General features: G+C 42.2%; 1 protein-coding gene across 4 annotated transcripts in view; it reads left to right on the top strand.

The window, feature by feature from the left end:
• Positions 1-17,510, top strand: part of LOC133753321 (nuclear RNA export factor 2-like) — a 100,215-nt gene that overhangs the window by 50,987 nt on the left and 31,718 nt on the right. The window lies entirely within an intron of this gene.

The raw sequence follows: 17,510 nt of genomic DNA, 5'->3' as shown, positions 1-17,510 counted from the left end.
GGAGACTCCCCAGGAATGCTACACTGACAGCAGAATCCTACCCCCAGGATTTTAACCATTAGTGCCAGGATGTGCTAGGTGGGAAAGGGTTGCAAGCAAGGATGAGACTGGAGTGGGGTAGGGGTAAACTACCTGTCCCAGCACCACCTGTGCCCTAGGTTGGATGCTGAGGGTGGGGGAAAGAATGTACATTCCCACTACCACCATGATCACACAACCAACATAACATGCAGGACAAGCTATGTCTGGTGTAAAGTCATGGGGGTTGGGTCTGCTCTGGAATAACATCCCATGACCTCAGAGCACAAAACATGCGACCTTTATATAAGCACACATAAGTTTGGCATTATTGTATTGTCAAAGGTTTAAACCTCTTGATCAAAACAAAAATAATTCATTTAATCTGAGTGTTTTAAACAAAGCTGTGAGCCAGAGCTCATCAGCGTTAAATTGATCACTCAAAAGCTTTAGAATAGGCAAATAATATTAACTTCCTTAAAACTTAGTTTTTAAGCAATCAAGACTCAATAAATTCAGCAGAAAACATGGAAAACTTCCCCTATATATATGTGTGTGTGTATATATATATATATATGACTATATATACATAGGTTTTATATATACATATGTACATACACACACACACACATATATATATATATATATATATAAAACCTATGTAATTATGAAAACAGAAAAATCTTGATGGGAAGTATGAGTATGCGACATCAGCTTATGAACTGATTACAGAGGATAGTTAACCATATCATGAAACAGAGAAAATCAGATAATCCTGTTATCTGGACTTTTAAGATATAAGAGCTAACTTTAAAATAATTTTCCTTTAAAAGAACATACAGAATTTTAGCCCATATTTATTTGAAAGCAGTTTTTGAATTTGGGAGGAATTAAGTAGAAAACAGGTACACAATTATACTTTATCAAAGTGTGTGAACTCAGTGTTACATCCTTGTCATGGGAGTCTGCTTTCCCTGCTCTGTGGACTTGTTGCTCTGTATAGAAATAAAGAGAATAGCCCAAAACAGAGTGCAAGAGTGAAAGCGAGTTTATTTGGTAGAAGTGGCAAAAGCTCTCTCGTGTGTGGCATTCAGGGGGAAGGGCCCCAGAACTGGGAATCTGGTGTTCCTGCAGGGCTGGTCTCCTTTATGATTTTTCTTTCTCTCTCTGCCCTTAAATGTGATATACTGGCCCTTCACTTAGGGCATCTGTTACCGGTCATGGAGGGGAGGGCGGTTGCCGCAACAAGTTTTCTGGGTTCTTTTCCTCAGTTCAGTATAGAAATAAAAAGCTGGGAAACAACTGGCAAAGAAGCAGAAACTTGTATTTGATTGCAAGCGACAGAAAAGTGTCTGATCCGAGATGAGACCAGGCAGAGTGCCTGAATGGGATATTGGTTTTCAGGAAGTGCCCAGGGTTTTTAAGGCATTATTTGTCTTTTCATTGGGTCATTCTATTGAACATCCATTGGACGGGGCGGGGGGGGGGGGGGGGTTATACATACTGTTTGTTGTTTGGCTTGGGGCTCATGGAGATAAATGGGAATCTCTTGGAGATAGTCCGATTCTCCTTAGGGACTAAGACCCCTCATCTGCTAACCCTGGGTGGAAGATTGCAACTAAGCTGAAGATGTGATTTAAAACCACAAGGTCACACATGCAGCACAAGAAGCTATAGTGGGAGATATGACAGCAGGTCTGGAACAAGCTTTCCAGCCACAGCTGGTGGCCTACTTGTGAAGGACATTCTACCTACCTCTGAGGGGCCCACAAACCACTCAACCCCACTGGATGGCCTCAAATCCCCACCCATTTTAATTCATACCCTACTGCTGTAGGAACTTGGGGTGTTCATGTCATTCTGATTACTTGCTGCTGACAGGGGTGGTCGTCCTAGGGACCCTTAAGGTGTGGGAGGTCAAGGGCTGTGGTGGTGGTCATGTAGCAGGCTCCATGCGGGGTTCCATCTGAAGGACCATTTGCAGTTTGATGGATTGTAAACTTTGAGAGACAAATTTGACAAGACAGTTAAGGATACATGGGACAAATGTTAAAGAAAGAAGTAGTGGGGACGGTGCTGTGTGGTAGCGGATAAAGCAGTAAAGCTGCTGCTTGCAGTGCTGGCATCCCATATGGGCTCCGGTTCAAGTCCCAGCTGCCCCACTTCTGATCCAGCTCTCTGCTATGGCCTGGGAAAGCAGTAGAAGATGGCCCACGTCCTTGGGCCCCTGCACCCACCTGGGAGACCAGGAAAAAGCTCCTGGCTCCTGGCTTTGGATCGGCACAGCTCCGGCCGTTGCAGCCAACTTGGGAGTGAACCAGCGGATGGAAGACCTCTCTCTTTCTCTGCCTCTCCTTCTCTCTCTGTGTAACTCTGGTTTTCAAATAAATAAATAAATCTTTAAATAAATAAGTATCACACAGAATAGGCCCAGCAGAGAAAGTACCCATGCTGTGGATGGTAACCAGGATTTTATTTGTTCCCAAACCTGACCTGTCAGGTGGGTTTTAACTGACAGGCTTTTTATCCACATCACATTTTGTAGGATGTGATCAGCCCATGTGTCTGCAGCTCCTGAGGTATTTATATAGAAGCAACAAGAGGTGTCTGCTACCACACATATTCCTCCCTGTTGAGCTAACATATTGTCCAGAGGAAGTCTGTGGTCTGGGACCATCTGGGCTTGTGAGGTTAGAGACTTTTGTAAGTCTCTGAAATTGAAGCCAACTTCACCCACAGTGGTGGTGATGTCTGAGACATGCAGGTGAGTACTAACCACTCCATACATCAGCCCAGCCATGGATGCCACCAGGCCAGTAACACCTAGTGCAATCAAGGTCACTGGTTCTCCTTTACTGTGATTTTAGCGTTAGTATTGAGAGGGCCTGGTAAGTCTCTTCAATCACTGATTCAGAAAGAAGAATCCATCTGAGTTTGGCACCAATTGGCCTAGTGACCAACATCCTTGAGTGTTTCCTGGATGTAGACATCTTACACCATGACCTTTTTGACTGGATGTTATAGCCCACAAAGAGCATTCTCAACGGGAGGCAGAGTAGTTTCTGTTGCTTTTGGCCTATGGCCCTGGGTTTTAGGTCACCAGTGATGTTAAGGAGTTCAGCTACCTTATTGTTAAGAATGTTATTGCCTCCTTCCCCTAGGGTACTTCTAAGGTATTGGTTTTTCTTTGAATGTGTGTGGTTTATATTATCCCCACCCTCACTGCTCTGAAACATTTTACATACTGTTTCACTTGTCAGGTGAGTTGTAGTTTTATTTTCAAAAATTTTGTTGCATTTTGATGGGCCAAAAATATAAGTATAGCAATACAGCCCTCCTATAACTACACAGGAAGTCATTTCCCCCTTCCACGAGAGCTGATCTATGAGAATGATAGGGTTAAGAAAGGACAAATATTTTTGGTTACAGTCAGGGCAGATCCATTCCAAGGTCGCACTTTAAACTACCAGGGCTCAGTTGTTGTTTGTAGAGAAGAAAAACACATCCAGCGATTGCTTAGGTTAGCAGCTACACTTGCTAAGTGGATGAAGGAGTAGTGCTCCACCCTGTCTGTTTGGAGAGTGCCAGCAGCTAGTGCATCATCATTAAACAGAAGACAGAGAGCATGGGAAGCAGTGTGCCCTACCATGAGTCCCCCTAGCAATCCCATAAGGGATGTAAAGCATGCAGCCAAGAACAGCTTTAGAGAGTATCCCCAGTTTTTTTGTGGCTGCCTCAGCCAGGCTGAGAGATAAGAATGATGAGTACTATCACCAGCCCCCAGGAGAGAAGATAGCATAGCATGGGGTGGCAGTTAAGGTAGTTATCACTCAGGTGTCTTTTTGAAGAGTAGCATTCGGCCTTCCAACAGTTCACAGGTGTAGGTAGACTCTGGAGGGTCGAGCTGGTCCAAGGCCTCTGGCATTGGAGTGGTCTCCGTAGCCGTCCACATTTTCACTCTGGAATGATGTATCCAGGTGTCTATTCCAGGGATCATAACGGTGGTGGAGGTGGACGAGGTGACAAGGAAGGGCCCCTTTCAAAGTGGCTTGTATGTCCCCTTTTCCACTGCCATTATCAGGACTAGATCTGTGGGGAGGAAAAGGGGCTTTCCTTCTCCTGGTGGGGGACCCTCATGTAACTCACTTAATGCCTGCTGAAAGGCTGACAGTTGAGTGACATAGTCAGTCATCCATTGGACCACTTTACGTAGGACTATGTCATTAGTAAGAAAAGGTATCCCAAAAAGTTATCTGAAGAACTAGGCTTAGGTCTAGGCTTCCAGGGATGTTGTGACTCCAGATTAGGGCTAGAGGTAGAAGCTGCCACGAGGGGTTTTGAACCTTCTGAGGTAACTTAAGAATATGTCTCTTTAGAATGTCTTTGGCCTTTTCAACTTTCCTTGAGGACTGAGGGTACCATCCACAGTACAGATTAAAGTCAACGCCTAAAGCCTGAGTTATTCCCTGGGTAACCTCTGATTTATAGCTGAACCACTATTGCTCTGCAGGGAGCGAGGAATCCCAAAACATGGAATAATCTCATTTAGCAAAACTTTTATTACCTCAGTTGCCTTTTCTTTTTTTCTTACGTTTTATTTAAGTTATACAAGTTTCATGTATCTCATATATACAAATTGAGGAACATAGTGACACTTCCGCCTACCCTCCCTCCCACCCACGTGACATCCCTTCTTACTCCTCCCTCTCACATTCCCACTCTTAAATTTTACAAAGCTCTATTTTCAGTTTACTTAAAAATCATATAGTTAACACTACACTTAGTAAAAGAGGTCAACAAATGGTATGAAAAAAACAAAAGACATTGTTCCTCAACAAAGAGAGAAGGGGTATAAAAATCATTGAATCTCAAAATGTCTACTTTGTTCCAATACATTAGATGTCGGGTATTCTATTAGTTACCTCAGATCAAGGAAATATATGATATCTGTCTTTTGGGAACTGGCTTATATCAGTAACTATAAGGGTTTCCAGTTGTGTCCATTTTGTTGCGAAAGATAGGATTTCAATTTTTACACCTAAGTAGTACTCCATAGTGTATATACACCATAATTTCTTAACCCAATCAACAGTTGATGGACGTATGGGTTGATTTCATGTCTTCACTATTATGAATTGTGCTGTAATAAACATGGGGGTACAGATAATTCTTTCATATGCTGATTTCTTTTGGTTTGGGTAAATTCCCAGGAGTGGGATGGCTGTATCATATGGTAGTTCTATATTGAGATTTCTGAGGTATCTCCATACTATTTTCCAGAGTGGCTGTATCAGTTTACATGGACAAGGGTACATTTTCCACCACATTCTCACCAGCATTTGTCATTTGTTAATTTCTATATGTTAGCCATTCTAATAGGAGTGAGGTGAAACCTCACCACGGTTTTGATTTGCATTTCCATGATAGCTAATGATTCTAAGCATTTTCTCAAGTTGGACATTTGAATTTCCTCTCTTGAAAAATGCCTGTTCTAGTCCTTTGCCCATTTCTTAACTGGATTATTTGTTTTGTTGTTGTTGAATTTCCTGAGCTATTTATACATTCTTGATACTAATCCTTTATCAGTTATGTAGTTTGCAAATATTTTCTCCCATTCTGTTCGTTGCCTCTTCGCTTTGTTGAGTGTTTCTTTTGCAGTGCAAGAGCTTCTCAGCTTGATGTAATCCCATTTGTGAATTTGGGCTTCAAATGCCTGTGCTTCTGGGGTCTTTTCCAAGAAGTTTTTGCCTATGCCAATGTCTTGCAGAGTTTCCTCAGTGTTCTCTAATAATTTTATGGTGTCAGGTTGTAGATTTATGTCTTTGATACATTTTGAGTGGATTTTTTTTGAGATGTAAGGTATGAATCAAATTCCATACTTCTGCATGTGGAGATCAGTTTTTCTCAGCACCATTTGTTAAAGAGACTTTCCTTGCTCCACAGATTGATTTTAGCTCCTTTGTCAAAATAAGTTGATTATAGATGCTTGTATTGATTTCTGCAGTTTCCATTATGTTCCACTGGTCTGAAAGTCTGTTTTGTGACAATACCAGGGTGTTTTGATTATAGCTACCTTGTAGTATGTCTGAAATCTGGTATTGTGATGTCTACAGCTTTGTTTTTTATTGTATAAGATTGCTTTAGGGGCTGGTGCCGTGGCTCACTTGGTTAATCCTCCGCCTGCAGTGCCAGCATCCTATATGGGTGCTGGGTTTTCTCCCCAGTTGCTCCTCTTCTAGTCCAGCTCTCTGCTGTGGCCCGGAAAGGCAGTGGAGGACGGCCCAAGTGCTTGGGCCCTGCACCCACATGGGAGATCAGGAAGAAGCACCTGGCTCCTGGCTTCGAATCGGAGTAGTTCTGGCCATAGCCGCTATTTGGGGGGGTGAATCAATGGAAGGAAGACCTTTCTCTCTGTCTCTCTCTCACACTATGTATATCTCTACCTGTCAAATAAATTTAAAAAATTAAGATTGCTTTAGATATTCGAGGTCTCCTGTGTTTCCACATGATTTTCAGCATCATTTTTTCTATATCTGAGAAAATGTCTTTTGTATTTTAATTGGTATTGCATTGAATCTATAAATTGCTTTTGGGAGAATGGACATTTTGATGATATTAATTCTTGCAATCCATGAGCATGGAAGATTTTTCCATTTTATTGTATCTTCTTCTATTTCTTTCTTTAATGTTTTGTAATTTTCATTGTAGAGATCTTGACATCCTTCATTAAATTTATTCCAAGGTATTTTTTGTAGCTGTTGTGAATAAGATTGATCTTAGAAGTTCTTTCTCAGCCATGGCATTATCTGTGTATACAAAGGCTGTTGATTTTTGTGCATTGATTTTATATCCTGTTACTTTACCAAACTCTTCTATGAGTTCCAATAGTCTCTTGGTAGAGTCTTTTGGAACCCTTATATATAGAATCATGTCACCTGCAAATAGGGATAGTATGACTTCTTCCTCCCCAATTTGTATTCCTTTGATTTCTTTTTCTTGCCTAATAGCTGTGGCTAAAACTTCCAGGACTATATTGAATAGCAATGGTGAGAGTGGGCATCCTTTTCTGGTTCTGGATCTCAGTGGAAATGCTTCCAAATTTTCCCCCTTCAATAGAACGCTAGCCATGGGATTGTCATAAATTACTTTGTATTGAATGTTCCTTCTATACCCGATTTGCTTAGAGTTTTCATCGTGAAAGGATGTTGTATTTTATCAAACACTTTATCTGCATCTATTGAGATACTCATATGGTTTTTGTTCTTCAGTCTGTTAATGTGCTATATTCCATTGATTGATTTGCAAATGTTGAACCATCCCTGCATGCCAAGGATAAATCCCACTTGGTGTGGGTAAATGATGTTTCTAACTTGTTGTTGGATTCAGTTAGCTAGAATTTTGTTGAGGATTTTTGTGTCTATGTTCATCAGGGAAATTAATCTGAAATTCTTTTCCAGGTTTAGGAATTAAGATGATTCTGGATTCATAGAACGATTTTTAGAGGCTTCCCTCCCTTTCAATTGTTTTGAATAACTTGAGAAGAATTGGAGTTAGTTCTTCTTTAAATGTCTGATTGAATTCAGCAGTGAAGTCATCCAGTCCTGGGCTTTTCTTTGCTGGGAGGGTCTTTATTACTGATTCAATTTCTGTCATAATTATGGGTCTGTTTAGGTTTTCTGTGTCTCCATGGTTCAGTTTAGGTAGTTTTTTTTGTGTCCAGGAATCTATCCATTTCTTCTAGGTTTCCTGGTTTGTTGGCATACAGCTCTTTGTAGTGATTTCTGATGATTCCTTTTATTTCTGTGGTGTATGTTGTTACATTTCATTTTTCATCTCTAATTTTATTGATCTGGGTCTTCTCTCCTTTTTTCATTAGTTGGGTCAATGATATATCAATTTTGTTCGTTTTTTTTTTCAAAACCAGCTCTTTGTTTCGCTGATCGTTTGTATATTTTTGTTTCAATTTTGTTGATTTCTTCTCTAATTTTTTTTGACAGGCAGAGTGGACAGTGAGAGAGAGAGAGACAGAGAGAAAGGTCTTCCTTTTGCCGTTGGTTCACCCTCCAATGGCCACTGCGGCCGGCGCACTGCGCTGATCCGAAGGCAGGAGCCAGGTGTTTCTCCTGGTCTCCCATGTGGGTGCAGGGCCCAAGCACTTGGGCCATCCTCCTCTGCACTCCCGGGCCACAGGAGAGAGCTGGCCTGGAAGAGGGGCAACGGGGATAGAATCCAGCACCCCAACTGGGACTAGAACCTGGTGTGCCAGCGCCACAAGGTGGAGGATTAGCCTATTGAGCCGTGGCACTGGCCTGATTTCTTCTCGAATTTTAATTATTTCTTTTCTCCTACTAATTTTGAGTTTGGTTTGCTATTTTTTTTCCTAGATCCTTGAGACACATGGATAATTCATTTATTTGGTGTCTTTCTAATTTCTTGATGTAGGCACCAATTGCTGTAAACTTTCCTTTTAACACTGCTTTTGTTGTATCCCATAAGCTTTGATATGTTTTTTGTCATCTTCATTTGTTTCCAGCAATTTTTTGATTTCTTTTTGTTAAGATTTATTTTATTTGTTTGAAAGACAGAGTTATAGAGATAGGTAGACAGAGCGAGAGGTCTTCCAACCACTGGTTCACTCCCCAGATTGCTGCAACAGCCAGAGCTGCGCTGATCCAAAGCCAGAAGCCAGGAGCTTCTTTGGGGTCTCCCACATGAGTGCAGGGCCCAAGGACTTGGGCCATCTTCCACTGCTTTCCCAGGCCATAGCAGAGAGCTGGATCAGAAGAGGAGCAGCCAGGACTAGAACTGGCACACATATGGGATGCACTTCAGGCAAGGGCTTTAACTGCTGCGCCACAGCATTGGCCCTAATTTTTTATTTTTTTTGAGTTCTTCAAAGACCCACTGTTCATTCAGGAGAATTTTGTTCAGTCTCTATGTGTTTGCATATGTTCTAGAGATTCCTGAGTTGCTGATTTCCAGCTTTAATACCTTATGGTCTGAGAAGATGCATGGTATGATTTTGAATTTGCTGAGACTTGCTTTATGGCTTAGCATGCGGTCAATCATGGAGAAAGTTCCATGCACTTGTGAGAAGAATGTTTATTCTGCAACTGTGTGCTGATAAGTTCTGTAGATATCTGTTAATTCCATTTGGTCTATAGTGTCGATTAACTCTGTTGTTTGCTTGCAGATTTTCTGTCTGGGAAATTGGTATATTGCTAAAAGTGGAGTACTGAAATCCACCATTACTATTGTATTTGTGTCTATGTCTCCCTTTAGATTCCTTAAGTTTTCTTTTAAGTAGCCAGGTACCCTATAATTAAATGCATACATATTTATAATTGTGACACCTTCCTGTTTGATTGATCACTTAATCAGTATATAGTGCCCTTCTTTGTCTCTTTTAACAGTTTTTATGATAAATTCTATTTTGTCTGCTATTAAGATGGCCATACCAGCTCTTTTTTGGTTTCTGTAAGCATGGTATATCTTTTTCCATCCTTTCACCTTCAGTATGTGCACATCTTTGTTGGTGAGTTGAGTTTCTTGTGGGGAACAAATAGTTGAGCTTTGTTTTTTTAATCCGTTTATCCAGTCTGTGTCTTTTAACTGGAAGGTTGAGAGCATTTATATTCAAGGTGACTATTGAGAAGTAACGACTTTGCCCTGCCATTTTTACATAAAAATCCCCCCCTCTTTTTTTTTTTACTTTGGATTTCCTTTGTACTTTTACTGGGAGATTTCTTTCCTTTTCCTTCTTTCATATTGATGACCATATTTCTGTGTTTCTGTGTGTAGCACCTCCTTTAGCATCTTATGCAGGGCTGGGCGGGTGGTTACAGATTCTTTCAATTTCTGTTTGCCATGGAATGTCTTTATTTCACCTCTGTACATAAATGAGAGCTTTGCAGGTTGTAGTATTCTGGGTTAACATTTCTTTTCTCTTAAGACTTGGACTATACCTTGCCATTCTCTCCTAGCCTGTAGGGTATCTGAAGAGATGTCACTCTGAGTCTAATTGGTGATCCTCTGAAAGTAATCTGGCCTTTCTCTTGTGCACATTTTAGAATCTTTTCTTTGTGTTTTACTGTGGTGAGTTTGATTACAATGTGTCGTGGCGAGGATCTTTTCTGGTCATGTCTATTAGGAGTTCTGTGTACTTCCTGTCCTTGGATGTCTCTTTCTTTCTCCAAATTGGAGAAATTTTCTGTAATTATTTACTAAAAAGGCCTTCTAATCCTTTTTCTCTTTCCACGCCTTGAGGAACTCCTAGGACCTGTGTTTTATAGTATCCTGTAGATTATCAACAGTATTTTTTAGTTTTCTAATTTCTTCTTCCAGTGTTTGCTATGACTGTATAATTTCCTGTGCCCTGAGGGGGAAGGTAATGAGAGGAGGGCAGACCTGGGCTGTGGATGGACCTCAGGATGAATCCTGGATCCCCCTCCAGCTGGTATTAGCTTCTGTTTTCTCAAATAAGAGCAGCAGTAAGTCTACCTGGGTGGTAGACATAGACATAGCATCTACACACCTATGCACAGGGCTTGGGAGACCAAGATGCAAAAATGCTTCTGATGTAGCAAATGTTATAGGGATGTCATTTTCCTTCCTCCCACCCTTCAGTAGGAGCCCGAGTCTTCACAACCAGCCCCAGCATTCATCTCTTCTCAAAGGCTCTGGCCTCAGTTTTCACTTCAGAAACATTGGGGTAGAAATGACAAGCAGAACAGCAGTGGAGAGCTGCTCAGGCAGTGCACTGCATGATTCCAGGAGATATTGTCTCTGAGAGGCACCCCTGGAGCTGACAGAGCTCTGACCCTTGCTACACAGATTGTGTTAAAACACTTGGGAAGATGTCAAAGACTATGTGAAGATTGGCCACCATCACAACAAGTATTTAAAGAAGTTCTAGGGGCTCGTGCTTTGGCGTAGTGGGTAAAGCCACTTCCTAGAGTGTCAGCATCCCATTTGGGCACTGGTTCAAGAACTGACTGCTCCACTTCCCATCCAGCTCCCTACTAATAAGCCTGGGAAAGCACTAGAAAATGGCCTAAGTTCTTGGGCCCTTGATTCCACACGGGAGACCCAAAGGAAGCTCCTGGCTCCTGGCTTGGGATCAGCCCAGCTCCAGCCATTGTGGCCATTTGGGGAGTGGACCAGCAGATGAAATATCACTGCCTCTGGCTCTCTGTAACTCTGCCTTTCAAATAAATATATAAATATCTTTTTAAAAAAGAAGAAAAAAAGAGAGATCACGATGGTGGACATGTGTTGAAGTTCAGTGGGCTAGGCCTCCACCTACAGCACTGGAATACCATGTGGGCGCTGGTTCAAGTCACGGATGCTCCACTTCTGATCCTGCTCTCTGCTATGGCCTGGGAAAGCAGTAGAAGATGGCCCAAGTCCTTGGGTCCCTGCACTCACATGGGAGACCCGGAGGAGGCTCCTGGCTCCTGACTTCGGATCAGCCCAGCTCCAGCTCCTGCAGCCATTTGAGGAGTGAACCAGCAGATAAAAGACCTCTCTCTCTGACTCTCCCTCTCTCTGACTGTAACTCTACTTCTCAAATAAAAATCTTTTAAAAAAGAGAGAGAAGGAGATCATGATGGAGAAATATCCAAAAGATTAATCTCTTAGTGCAATCCCCTCTCTCTTTTCTTAGTTTTTCTTGGACTGTAGAATATCCTAAATTCTAGTATCTCAAGAAATGAAACTAAATGAGGTTTTTCGATTTTTTTTTTAAATTGGGGTTGGTGTTAGTGTAGCAGGTCAATCCACTGCCTGTGACACCAACATTCCATATGGGTGCTAGCTTGTGTCTCAGCTGCTACACCTTTTATTAAGATTTATTTATTTATTTGAAAGTCTGAGTTACACAGAGAGAGAAGGGTAGGCAGAGGCAGAGAGAGAGAAAGAGAGAAAGAGAGGTCTCCCATCCACTGGTTCACTCCCCAATGGGCCGCTATGGCCGGAGCTGTGCCGATCCAAAGCCAGGATCCAGGAGCTTCTTCCTGGTCTCCCAGGTGGGTGCAGGGGCCCAAGGACTTGGGCCATCTTCTACTGCTTTCTCAGGCCATAGAAGAGAGCTGGATTGGAAGTGGAACAGTGGGAACTCAAACTGGTGCCCATATGGGGTGTTAGCCCTGCAGGTAGCAACTTTACCCATTATGGCACAAGGCCGGCCCCAAGGTTTTTCAATACTTTTATAACTTTGTTATGTTTTCATCTAGATTATAAAAAGCAGCTATTTTGCCTCATTAGCCATTATACTTCTTTAGGAATTTGATTTGTTGCTCAGAACATTCAGCTGAAGCACAACCATCAGGTTAATTCATTTCAAAGAGTATGGGGCCAGCATGTCAAATGTCAGCTTATTTTCCCAGGGAAGTAGGACAATTAATCTAAACATTGCACTTTGGGCATTCATCCTTCATCCCACCAGAAGCAAGAAGGATATGTGACATTGGTTGATGTCCATGTGGGCTTCTGTATAAGTTTATAGTATTCCTCGTTCTGACAAGTTGAAAAAGCAAAAATGATATAAATACAGGGCTACCTGTTCTGTCCATTTATTACTAGAGTTAATATACCCAACCATCAAAGGGCAAGTACAAAGAAATGACAATGAGAATAAGCTTACTGCAGGAAGCCTGGGAAAGGTTATCCAAAAAGATTGTTGATGCTTCACCTTCCTGGATTGTTACTATGAGGAAAACAAGCCGTGTTCTTTGTCTAGGAGGCTAGCACTGCATTGTCACTGAAGGATGTGAGCCACAGGATTTCTGATGATGAAATCTGAAAGGTGTGTGCTGAGAACATTGCCTCTACTGATTCCTGAGGCCAGGGGCTGATGGTCTTCTTTGGTATTAGAGGCCTTGGTGCTTACCAGTCCCTCCTTTCATAGACAGCTATCTTCATCAATTGCTCTGCTATCCCCTACTCCATGCAGAATAATTTGAAGCTGGAAGAAATGGTGCAGCTAAAGGTAATGCATACCCAAGGCACACTCCCCAGACCCACCTCTTCTGCTTACAACCACAGATGTCGCTGTCATCGGCACCCCCACAGCCTCAGAGTGTCCTTTCCACACCTGTCTCTGCAGCTCACCATGAACAAACAGTATGATGTCTCCCAGAAAGCTCTTACCTCCAGAGATCCTGCTTTTTCTTTTTTCTTTTTCAACTTTTATTTAATAAATATAAATTTCCAAAGTACAACTTTTGAATTATAGTGGCTTTTCCCCCCTTAACATCCCTCCTACCCTCAACCATCCCATCTCCCACTCCCTCTCCCATTCCATTCACATCAAGATTCATTTTCAATTATCTTTACATACAGAAGATCAATTTAGTATTTACTAAGTAAAGTTTTTAACAGAGTGCACCCACACAGACACACAAAGTATAGAGTAATGTTTGAGCAGTAGTTGTACCGTTAATTCGAATAGTACAGCACATTAAGGACAGAGATTCTACAAGGGGGTAAGTGCACAGTGACTCCCGTTATTGATTTAACAATTGACACTCTTATTATGACGTCAGTAATCTCCCAAGGCTCTTGTCATGAGCTGCCAAGGCAATGGAAGCCTCTTGAGTTCACAAACTCTGATCTTATTTAGACAAGGCCATAGTCAAAGTAGAAGTTCTCTCCTCCCTTCAGAGAAAGGTACTGCCTTCTTTGATGGCCCGTTCTTTCAGCTGGGATCCCACTCACAGAGATCTTTCATTTAGGTCACTTTTTTTGCCACAGTGTCTTGGATTTCCATTCCTACGAAATGCTCATGGGCTTTTTAGCTAGATCTGAATGCCTTAAGGGCTAATTCTGAGACCAGAGTGCTGTTTAGGGCATTTGCCATTCTATAAGTCTGCTGTGTATCCTGCTTCCCATGTAGGATCATTCTCTCCTTTTTAATTCTATCAATTATTATTTGCAGACACTGGTCTTATTTATGTTATCCCTTTGACACTTAATCCTATCTTTTTGATCAGTTATGAACTTAAATTGATCACTTTAGCAAGTAAGATGGCACTGGTACATGCCAGCTTGATGGGACTGAATTGGAATCCTCTGGCAGGTTTCTAGCTCTACCATTAGAAGTAAGTCTGAGTGAGCATGTGCCGAACTGTATATCTCCTCCCCCTCTTATTCTCACTCTTATATATTTTTTTATTTTTATTGTTGAAGGCAGAGTTAGACAGTGAGAGAGAGACAGAGAGTTATAGACAGTGAGAGAGAGACAGAGAGAAAGGTCTTCCTTCTGTTGGTTCACTCCCCTAATGGCCACTATGGCCAGTGCTGCACCGATCAAAAACCAGGAGCTGGGTGCTTCCTCCCTGTATCCCATGTGGGTGCAGGGACTCAAGTACTTGGGCCATCCTCCACTGCCCTCCTGGGCCACAGCAGAGAGCTGGACTGGAAGAGGAGCAACTGGGACTAGTACCCGGTGCCCCAACCGGGACTAGAACCCAGGGTGCCGGCACCGCAGGTGGAGGATTAGCCAAGTGAACCAAGGCACTGGCCCCTACTCTTATATTTAACAGAGATCACTTTTTAGGTAATTTTAAATGCCTAAGAATAATTGCATGTTAATTAATTTAATCCATTCAGCCAGCCTGTGTCTTTTAACTGGAGAGTTAAGGCCATTTACATTCAATGTGACTATTGATAAGTAGTGACTTTGCCCTGCCATTTTTCCAAGATATTTCTAATATATGCTTTGAACTTCCTGTGATCTTTTACTGAGAGATTTGCTTCCTTTACCTTCTTAGGTATTGATGACTGTGTTTCTGTGTTTCTGTGTGTAACACATCTTTAAGCATCTTTTGCAGGGCTGGACGCGTGGTGACAAATTCTTTCAATTCCTGTTTGCTACGAAAGGTCTTTATTTCACCTTCATTCACAAATGAGAGCTTTGCAGGATATAATATTCTGGGATGGCAGTTTTTTTTCTCTTAGTACTTGGGCTATATCTTGCCATTCCCTGCTAGCCTATAGGGTTTCTGATGAGAAGTCTGCTGTGAGTCTAATTGGAGATCCTCTGAGCGTAATCTGGCATTTCTCTCCTGCACATTTTAGAATCTTTTGTTTATATTTTACTGTGGTGAGTTTGATTACAATGTGTCATGGCGAGGATCTCTTCTGGTCATGTTCATTGGGAATTCTGTTTGCTTCCTGTACTTAGATATCTCTTTCTTTCTCCAAACCCGGAAAGTTTTCTGCTAGTATCTCACTAAAAACACCTTCTAATCCTTTCTCTCTCTCCATGCCTTCAGGAATTCCTAGAACCCAAATGTTGTTTTTTTAAATAGTATCCTATAGATTCCCAACAATATTTTTTAGATTTCTAATTTCCTCTTCTTTTCTTTGGTTTGACTGTATACTTTCCTGTACTCTGTCTTCTAAATCCAATATTCTCTCTTCTGCCTCACTGATCCTGTTTTTTAAAGCTCTCAAATGTGGTTTTTATTTGTTCTATTGAATTCTTCATTTCATTTTGATTTCTCTTTAATATCTCAATTTCACGTTCTACTAAATTCCTCATTTCATTTTGATTCCTCCTTAAGATTTCATTTTCACAAGAGAGATTTGCTTTCATGTCCTGCATGGATTTCATTAGTTCTTGCATTTGTTTTTGATAACTTCTAAATAGTCCCGTCCTGCAGAACATCAACTAGGGCCAAGTACCTAGAATGGGGAATGAAAGGGACAGGAGACACAAAGATGACAGCAAGACAACATGGGTGTTCAAGCTGTGTCTTTATTTTTTTAACCACTCACTTATATATCGTGAAGGCAGGATGTCGGGCGGGGGGAGGAGGCTAGTTTACCTTGCAGCTGCAATGCTTGTGCAAGCAGAGGGAGGTCACAAGGTTATCTTGCAACTGCAATGCTTGTGCAGGTGGGGGAATGGTCATAAACTCTTAAGACACAGGGTGGCGTTATCAGTACTTTCCGGCCTGGGCTGCTTAGCTCTACTTCAGCAGTTTATCGCTAAGAGGCCACATGTTGCGCAGTCCCCGACACTAAATGTTCTTATCATAAATTTTTTGAGTTCCATTTCTTGCATTTCTTCTATCTCATCATCTTCATAATCTTGTATTGGAGTGTCATGTTCTTTTGGGAGAGTCATGATGTCTTCCTTGTTCTTGTTTCCTCGGTTTTTGCATTTATTGTTTGGCATTGTGGAGATATTCTTTGGTTTCTTCTTTTTTTCTCATTGTGGCAGCTTTTCTTGTTATACTCTAACTCTATATTAAGTGGACTGTCTGCTTTTGGTGACTCTCTAGAGGCTTGTGGTGTGTGTGGCCAGAGAGCTCTATTGAGTTCTTCAGGGTTAAGGGTGTGCCAAATTTACACACTCAGGTTTGGCATGGTAAATCTTCTCTCTCTCTCTCTCTCTTTGTTTTTTATTGAGAAGGGAAGTAATTCTGCTCAGCTGAGCTCTTATCCTCGATGACGATCAGTGCCTGAGTGCTAGCCCCAGTGGGTATAATATTCGTCTGCTCTCTCCCAAGGACCACACAAAGGATCTGTGCGGTCTTCAGTGTAAGCTCAGATTCCCCTGCAATGTATCTCACCAAGTAGCCAAGGCCGCTGGAACTTGTGGCGTCTCCCACTAAGATGTGAATCTCAGCCACACCATGAGTTCTCCCACATACGCTCAGCTTTTTTTTTTTTCACAGTCCCGGTTCATAAGCTCCACACATTCACTAGGTCTTAGTATCCTGTTATTACTCCCCACCAGAGTCAGGTTTTTCTGCTTTGCTGAGGATGGGCACAGCCCCGAGCTGGCACAGCTGTTACGTATGTCCAAAATGGTGCCTGCTCTATTGTCTTGCATGCCTTTATATGGTGAATGGAGAGAGAGAGTTGTGTCTGTACCATCCCTTTTATTTTTTTCTCTCCTCTAGTTTGGCTGGTACACTTTTCCCCACGGGAAAGCCTTGTTCCCTCTAGGCTCTTCCTGCCACTTTTCCGCCAGTGTCTCGGGCTACTGTGCTTTCACCTCACCTCTCTTTCCAGCGCTGGTGGATAGACTCGGCACCTGGAGTCCTGAGCCATGGGCACCGGTGCCCTCCACATAGATCCATCGTGTCCCTCTAATTCCAAAAGAGTTTCCTCTGCAGTTTTTCCCCTAACTCTTCCCTGAGACTACAGTATCTCCACTTTTATTAAACTATCTTTTCCTGGACTATCAGTAAGCTCCCTCCCTATTCCGCCATCTTGTAGCTGACCTCAGACACTGCTTTTTAAAAAAGAACTTATTTCATTTGTTTGAAAGGCAGAGAGAGAGAGAGAGAGAGAGAGAGAGAGAGATTGTTTCCATCCAGTGGTTCACTCCCCAAATGGCCACAATGGCCAGAGCTGTGCCAGGCCAAAGCCAGGAGGCAAAAGCTTCCTCCAGTTGTCCCATGTAGGTAGCAGGGGCCCAAGCAAATGGACCATCCCCCACTGCCTCCCTAGGTGCAGTAGCAGAGAGCTGTATTGGA

This window comes from Lepus europaeus, chromosome X (assembly GCF_033115175.1).
Source record: "Lepus europaeus isolate LE1 chromosome X, mLepTim1.pri, whole genome shotgun sequence".
Lineage (NCBI taxonomy): Eukaryota > Metazoa > Chordata > Mammalia > Lagomorpha > Leporidae > Lepus > Lepus europaeus.
The sequence above is the reverse complement of the archived record's forward strand: the minus strand, read 5'-3'. Positions and strand labels throughout refer to the sequence as shown.